This window comes from Oryzias latipes, chromosome 22 (genome assembly GCF_002234675.1).
Source record: "Oryzias latipes chromosome 22, ASM223467v1".
In the NCBI taxonomy this organism is placed as follows: Eukaryota; Metazoa; Chordata; class Actinopteri; order Beloniformes; family Adrianichthyidae; genus Oryzias; species Oryzias latipes.
The window spans coordinates 14,162,271-14,171,175 of NC_019880.2; the positions used below are offsets into that span (position 1 = coordinate 14,162,271).

Sequence of the window (8,905 nt, forward strand, 5' to 3'; positions counted from 1 at the left end):
TTGTCAATCTACAACAGTCATTTAAAAAATTGATAGAGAGATAAAGTTATTGTTTGACCTTTTTCATTGGTAGCGTCAAGATATTTCTGTACCCCCTTAAATTGATTGAGGTAACAGGCACCGAGACGTTCAAAGATCTAAAAAGCTTTTTTGATAGAAAGGCTCCAGTTGAGGTAACAGAAACTCCAGCTGAAGTTTTGTGTTTAAAGCTTTTTCTTTTCCCCAGCCATATGGAGCTTTTAAGTCATAATTTAATCATCCAGCATACCAATTATTTATTAATCAGTATTAAGTGATTTGTTTTGTCTAATAATGCAAATGAAAACCTTTTCTTCAGTATTACCAAAAACAGGGCGAAAAATTATCTAATATAGAAGTAAATGTCACAAATTTGCATATTCAACTGGCTTTTTGCATGGACAATATAAAGATGAAAGCAGCAGCAAGCAGGTCTGCAGCGGACTGTTTGACTTTAATATTGTGGTCAAAAGCATGTGTCCAGAGGCTTACTTACAGCGGAGTGGGGGCTTTTGATGTCAGTTTCTCTTGTGTGCAAGCCTCATGGCTTTTAATGAGGCAACCTGCCTCATTATCGCGGCCATGTGAGGCCCCTAAACAGCCACCTAGTGGGACAACCTCTACTCGCCGTTCTGGGTCTGCAAATTACAGCTGCTTAGCCCCTCATTGGAACAGACTCCAGCCTAGTCAGACTTTCTAATGGCGCTCAGGAGACACAGACTTGTATCTACACATATTCTTTATCAAGGCTTATTTGGTAGTTCTTTCGGCTGTTCTATTGTAGGGAAACTTTGAAACATAAGGTGTGAATTTGGAATGTTCTTCCAATCATTTAAGTGTTCAATATGCAGTTCCAAAAAACAGCCAAAATGTCTTCACTGTAAACCCGAACAGAACAATGAGCTCCAAAGTTTTACCATCATAGAACTCAAAAGTAGCAACCAAGTCAAGTCAGCATAAAGCCTATAAGCCGATCGAAGTTTGACTTCAGTTAAATCTTTATTTGACTAAAACATTTTGAGTAAATTAAACGTCGGTGTCAAAACTTATAAGTGAAGACACGTGACATAACTTACGCCCATGAACGTTATGAGACGAAGTCAGCCTCATAGATTTTTTGAGATGCGGAGGCGCAGCAGTAAGTGTGCCTGCCAGACTAACAAGACCTTGGTTCAAGTTCTGTAACACAACACCTTATTGTGTGGAGCTTGCATGTGTTGGGTGTTTAGGTGTCAACTCAAACATTCTAAATTCTTTCTTCTACCATAGGCAGCCCCCTGATCCAGAGAGGATTGACAATGAGTAAAAAGTTATGATTTAGTTAAAGTGTTAGTGTCAACTTCAACATTCTAAATTCTGATTAACTTATAATTTTTAAGCAAGACAACTTAAAAAATATGTAATCAGTTTCCTCATATTTTGAGTTCACTGAACCTATTCAGGTTTACAGTGTTGTTAAGTGTTTGTCCCCAGTCATATTTTAAAAGTAATCTCTCTTGTTCATGTCTCCTCTTTTTGCTCCTAGTGTGTGCTCGTCTCGCATCTTTGTGGATCATTCTTGATGTGTTTGTGCCAAAAACTCCTCGCTCCGTTTAGTCATTACCAGCGCAGAAGCAGTTCAAAATCACAAATCAAGCTAACCTGCAGGCATTTGGACTGTGGGAGAAAAATAGAGGCGCCTCAGAAAAATGTGACGGGGAGAACAGGGAAACTGGAGATAGGAAACTGAAGTCATCGTCTAAGAGAGTACAGAGAGTAATTACAGAAGTAACAAAGCCTTAGTCACAACTGCCTTAAGAGTATATATGGTCTCAAAACATTAAGGTCGTGGATCGCTCGGTGGACCCGTATAGCCAAAATATTCATGCACATTTTTATCTATAAGCATACTGTGGGTGTCAGGTTGTAGTGAACACTTAAACAACACACAAAGGTAAGTAGGGGGGAAGTAGGTGGCGCTCAAGCGTGCAGTCTTACTGTTACAAATGAAGAAATTACCCCACAAGAGCATATTTTGTGTGGGCATCCTACGGGTGTCACTTACGTGTCACCTGCAAACCCCGTACGTTCAGCATTTGCAGGTGATCAGTACGCGCGCCTCCCTAACAAAAAGAGTGTGGTGTAAGATAACCGCACGACAGACAGCATCACCAACAAGGCTGAGGAAAGTTGCACACACCTATGACGACAGGTGCGTGTAACTTCTCTCAGCCTTACTAATACTTCACGATACATTTACCACACACACATTCAGTTTTCATGACATCCCTTGTGGTGCCCATGCGCACCTCAAAGGAACTTTAAAAACTCTTAGCTTAGGTTTTATTGGGATTTATTCACTTAGTTTATTCATTTAAACTTTACGGATAAGCTCCTTGATATGCAACATACTGTTTTCAAGAGGGTCTTCTGTATCGAACATTTACAAAAGAAAGAAAATAATAAAAAAAAGAAAAAAAAGAGAAAAGAAACACTGCAATGTAGCTCGCAGCATGCACAGACTCACACACACACACCCACAAACATACCGGTGTTTTATATTCATTTGCCTTGAATGACATGGCAGAAAATATTGACCAAGGATTTTTATGTAGCTTGTATGCTTTCATACTGACTCAAAGTATTCCCAGATTTCATATTTTGGTTTTAGTATTTGTTAAAAGACTGATATTTTAACAAAGAAACACAGACTTATCTGGTTTGTAATCTCCCTAATTGCATGAAAAAACAACAGAAAACAACCAGCATTTATTGTGAAAATGGAGTTCATCCAGAAGGTCTTTTGGGAGTCTTTCTGTACCGAACAAAGTCAACAGTCACTCAGCTTGTTCCTTTATGAAAATTAATCTTCACTAAAATAGTTTTCATTGCCCAGAGCAGCAGCCAAGGTGCAGAACAGTAATTGGTTGAGATGTCTGTCAGGAGTCCTCAGTGGCCCGATACCTGCAGGCTGTTACCCAGCACTACCCCAAAGTTCTTGCAGAAGGGTTTGTCAGCAGGCATTTGTGCCCTTCATGTGATTCTCTACCCGTTTTTGCAGAGAGTTTAGAAGCTAACCATGCTCCAAAATGCTTTCTGCCGGGATAACATTCTCATTCTGGATTAAAAATAATGAGATAAAGCATGACCGTCCTTATCATCAGCAACAACCAAGAACGTCTCAATTCCAATGAATGTGGACTGACAGAGTCATTACAGATAAAATGTTTGTGGCTTTATTATGATCTGATCTTTACATCTGCCAGCTAGGGTGTTAAAAGACTTGGAAAAAAAATCCCAATAAAACTAAAAGACCATTGTTTTGTCTTTAATCAATAAGTAATTTTTCCTTACATAAAAAACAGCAGCAGATATTCTATGAAGACAATAATCTAAAACCACTAAAGTTATATCCTAAGGCCAAAAAGAAAACATAAAGCTGTGTAAAATATAGCAGTAAGATGCATTTATAAGCTTTTGCTGAAGGGAAATTAACTGGGGAACACACTGAGGGCTTTTAAAATGAATCAAATTACACTGTTTGTCATTTTTGCCCCTCCTTTGTGGTGTCTAGGGTAAAATTACCTGATCTGTGCAACTTCTTCTCAGGGGAGCAGAGAGTTATAGAGGGCTGCCTGGTCTAAGTGCCTCTTTGCACCCTGTTGGTGCTGCAGCAGCCTCTTGTCAAACATTTCTCTGCAGAACGCCCCAGGTGGCAGAACAGATGCAAGCGCTACACACCCTAATGGAGCAGGCATAAATTAAGAACACTGACAAGATCAAAGCTACAAATGATGTTGCAACATAAAAGTAAGGCAGGTGGAGATTGTTTTTTTTTGTTTTCCTTCCAGGAAAAGCTACACTGGAGTGTTTTGTAGCTCTCAACATTAAATTAAAATATTAATATTTACCCACATCAGTAAGATTTTTATAATTCCTACAGCCTTAATTGGTCAAAAAGGGGTTCAATTACAAGAAAAAGGATACACAAAGTCATATATGAACATACTATTTAGACATGTATCTCAAGCAGAACAAACTTAAGAAAAGACAACCTGCTAAAGGCAACGTATATCCAAAAGGGGATACAAAATGTTGTATAAGAATATGTTCATGTAGGAACAGCTGTAATTTTCTAATAACTCAGCTCTTCAGGAAATAAAACAGTTTAATGTAAAAGCATCAAAACGAACTAATAAAATTGTGGACTGATTTGACTATTCAATTCAATTCAATTCTATTTATATAGCCCAATTTTCTGACAATTCCAAAAAAAAGGAGCAACCTCTTGGATGTCCACGTGAAGGAGGGATCCTCACCCAGGACGACAAAAAGATGTACCAGAACTCTCCAGCAGATGGGCTTCATCAAGATGGGGTTGGGGGACGGCTGGGGGCGCGACTATTGTTTTTTATATGTGCAGCTATTATACTTTGGCAAAATTTGGAATTTTTCTTTTATCTTTATATAGAAACCTTAAACACACATTTTTGAAAATTGGCTGACACTGCAAACAGCTAGAGTTCATATAGAAAGGGGCTGAATGATCACAAAGAGCCTAAATGTTACATTCACAACAGGCTCAGCAACGGGTGTTCAAGCGACCACTTTCAATGAAAAGTCTATTTAAATGCACCTTCGGGTTTCGGTTTCCAAAATTCTTGCTGTCAAACGCTTCTACGCAAGTTTTTCTGTCCAGTTTTGGGCTTTATACACAAAACGTACGTCCATTCAACACGAGTTGCAAATTAAACATCTATCATCTCGAATTATGATCAATCATGGACTCTGTTTTGGTAGTGACGTATGGATGGCGTCCTTTTTCAGTCATAGAAGTGCCAACAGTTTCAAAATTGATCACAGAAAAGGAATTAATAGTCGCAATATTTTTCCAGCCAGAATTCTGACATCAAGTCTATTATATATTGGAATAGAGCTGTAAAAAAAAGGCCTGGAGCAAGATTCACAAGATTTGCATGACTTTGGCATTTCACACCAATCCTCCGCCCACTGTTGATTTGAGCACTAGTATCGGTTAGCGGCAGTCCAATGTGAACACCGTATGCTATAAATGCATTTAAGAACCCATGTTCAGCCAGAGACAGCTCATCTCCTTCCTGTAAATACCCTACAGCACCCTAAAGGGAATTCTCCACAGTGTGAGAACCTCTGAATTAGACCAAAACCCTACCCTCCATTGTCAGATTCAAATCAAAACAAAAAACAGATGTAGGTACTGAAATGACCACTTATTGAGATGGTGGAGTAAACCCATCTTAGACCTCAAGTTTTAACCATCCAGTCCCATAGATGACATCTGGGATTTGGGACTCCAGCGTGTTTATGTCTAAGGTTCACATTTTTGGTTGCAACTGGTGAGATTTAGATAAAATGGTCCTTCAACTGAGTTATCATGGTCCTGTCACTTGCAGATCAGTCTGCCATCATTCAAGTTTACTCATGATCTTTTTTATGGCACGTTATAAAACAAAAATCAGGATTGGTTGGGAATCGTGTCCAGTGTTCTGGATTTTTGGTCATGTGACAGAATTAAATTGTAAGATTTACTACAAAATAGAAGCATGCCGGTAGTTTTAGTTAGCAGACACGATGACCACTTCCATGAGCTGACCTCCCCTTCCTCCACCCTCCTGTTAGATACAGAAGACATTTCAAACAGCAAACCTTTTTTTAAAACCCTGTGACAGTTCACCAGGTCTCCTATTTCAATTATTCAATACATTTGGCTCTGACACTCTGAATGACACAAATCGATTTTGGCGCTCATCCAGTGACCAGTAAATGGACCATGAAGTGGAAATTCAAAACTGCTCAGAAAATTACAGCGACATCATGAAAAGCTTTTAGAGCCGTGGCCCAGATTTGAATTAGTCAGCAGAATGTCAATTGCATTAGCACTTCCTTTTGGTCACAGCAGTTATTATTCATATGGAACAGATGTCTCAAGAATTAATTTGGGGGTTATTGTTCTGCAGTTTTACAATAGTTCTAGTCACACGGTTATTGAACTCTAATTCTATTTATGTTTGGAAACAGTAATATTGTTGTAGCCCATGATTTTCTGCATGACGTAAATAATTATAAACCCTCATTTGTTTCATCTTCCACTTTGTTAAGTTAAATAAAATGATTTTTCGTCTGCCAGAAAATCCCTGAAGTGTTGAAGGGAACAGAGATGAAGAAAGATGGTTTTATGTCTGACATTTTCTATCTCACACACTTATTCTTCTCAGATCCCATCCGTCTATATAATCCCTTCACCTTTGAGCCCCGATTCATCCACAGCCAGAAGCACAACCATGTCTGAGGTTTTCCACTTCCAGGAGTGCAGTTCTCATCAATATCATTAAGCTTAGAGTTTTTTTTTTTTATATACTTCTGTAATGTTCTGACATTTCAAAAATACTGACTTTAAAAGACACAGATTAGAAGCACGATATTACATATAAAGGGGAAAGATTAAGAACATTGATAGAAAAAAAAACATATCTGGGTCACTTGTGAGTACAAAAAAATCTGCATTCATGAACTATGCGCAATTTTACAATGCAAACTTAAAAAAAGTGTTTCTCGTTGTAACAAATACTGCCAATAATTGTCTTTATTTTTTGCTATTTGACTTTATTAAAGTGCATCTATTTTACATAACCTGTATAGTAAGAAAATATCAATTTTCTTTTGAAAAATACTTTTGCTCACATATTCAGTTAAAGCTATTTCTTTGGCTGTAATCATTGATAATGATTGTTGTCCAATAAATGTGCAGCTTCATAGCTAAATACAGAGCATAGATACAGATAGATACAGAGCAGGAAAACAAAGAAAAAACAACTTCTGCTCAGACTGACAGCAAAGAAAGGCCAAATGGGGCTCTTTATAGGAAATAGAAATGCTAACAAATTATTTTATCAAAGTGAAAATGTCAAAGAGAAAATGCCATTCTGAAAATGTTTTATCTTGATGATGCTGCTTCAGCACACATGATAAACCAAAAAGTAAAAGTCTTTTGCAAAATGTGCCAGAGTCAAAGCCTGCAGTTTGAGATATACAGCCACATCACACAGGAAGGTCTTATTTGAAGTAGATGAAAATGGCAGTGAAGGCGCCGTCCTTTCCTTTCTGCAGAGATGTGTGGCTGGATTCACATGAAGGAACAACCATCACAGGGTTGGAGGGCCAGATTGTTCCTTCTGACATAAAATACTTAGTTATTGTATGGGTGACAGCATTTCTGTGTGGTTACATTTGCAACATCATTTGTTGGACAACATTCATCTTTTCAGAAATTAAATGGACAGACACCAAGAAAATGCATTACTTGTTTGGATTATATGGAGGTATTAATACAATCTGTTTCTGGTGGTACTCTTCCACTCTATAAAAATAAAATAAAATGTAAAAAAAAAACATACCCAGGAGGGTGTTAAATGTATATATATATGACCAAAAATTGCCTTTGTTGCTACATTTTGTAGACCATCAATAAAAGCTGCATTAGAGCCAATTCTCGCATTCTGTTAAAATAGAACGCATGTTTTTATCCCTTTGTCTAAAATGCTTTTTTAGGTTTTAGATTATAAGTTAGTGTACCTGCAACTGAAAGGAATGAAAAATGACCCAAGTAGCAATGAGGAACAGTCGTGACAACTCACTGAATATTCCCTGTATGAATAATTTTTTTTTCATGGGGGGGGGGGGTGTTTGTGCAGATATGAATACCTAGGAAGTAAAAAGATAGACGTTTTGTAAATATTTATTTTTGTGTCAGATAGGGTATTTAAACTTTTAGTCCAGGTCACTTCGCAAAACAAGGGATATAGTCAGAAAAAACATGTTCACCTTTTGGCATGTCCCTTCAGGGGCCGCCATAGCAAATCAGCTTTCACTGATTCACACAGGTGGTTTGGCAGAGATTTTTATGCCAGATGCCCTTCCGGACACAACCCTGCATATTATCTGGGCTGGGAACCAGCACTTGGGGACCCAGACTTGGCACCCCTTGTGGCTGCATAGTTGGGGAGGAGCTCAAAGGGTATTTCCCAAGGACCCAGAAAATTGAATTCTCGAAAATGCAAAGATGGCAAAGACAAAAATAAGCTTTGTCTTTTCTTAAAGACACACAAGCAGAAGACTATGGGCATGAATAGGACTATCGGCACTGAGCTGATTCTGCAGCTCAGAACAGGCAGGACAGGTATGGGCAACTGGCTGAGGAAGCTAACAAAGGCTATTTCCAAATTCCCTCCTCCCTACTCCCTAAAAACAAAAAAAAAACTATAAAATGCGGGACTATCCACTGCTCTGGATTTGTTAAGCAACCGCTAGACTCATGATGAAGACTTTTATGGTTCAAAAATTACATAAAATACTTTTTTTTTCACAAAAATTGTCCAAATGCAATGCACTGTAGTCTACATGCCCCTATCTGGTAAGCATTGATGCTCACTGGTTTTTCACAGAGACTTCTGGGAACTTTCTATGACACGCAGTATTGGAATTGTAGATTCGGACGGCTCTACAAAATGGCGAACAAACTACAGTGAGTAGTGAAAGAATTCGAACGCAACAAAAAGTCTTTCCGGGGTGGTTAGTTTCAGTATGAGCCGGGGCATTACCCAACCCAGAAAAGGGAGGCTGGCAAAGGTTTTGACTCACATGACAAGAAGTTCCGCCTCAAACAGTTCCCAAACCCCAATCCACAGTTTTGGATACAGTTCATTGATTCAATCCAGAACCAGGATTTTTCTCAACAGACAGGTAGAAGATCCAGCAAGGGGCATTGCAGGGCAGATCAGGGTCAAAACAGGATCAGGCAACCAGAGCAGGATTCAAAGCAACAAGCTGTGGAGAAACAACAAATTTCTGGCGGAGAACTAGTGGTGATCAG

The 8,905-nt window shown here is 38.6% G+C and overlaps 1 protein-coding gene across 1 annotated transcript in view; it reads right to left on the bottom strand.

The window, feature by feature from the left end:
- The window catches only part of LOC101169892 (muscarinic acetylcholine receptor M5), a 31,018-nt gene extending 22,113 nt beyond the window's left edge, over positions 1-8,905 (bottom strand). The window contains exon 1 of the mRNA XM_020713869.2: positions 8,674-8,905. The gene's annotated coding sequence lies outside the window, so the exon portion shown is untranslated. The remainder of the gene's footprint in view (positions 1-8,673) is intronic.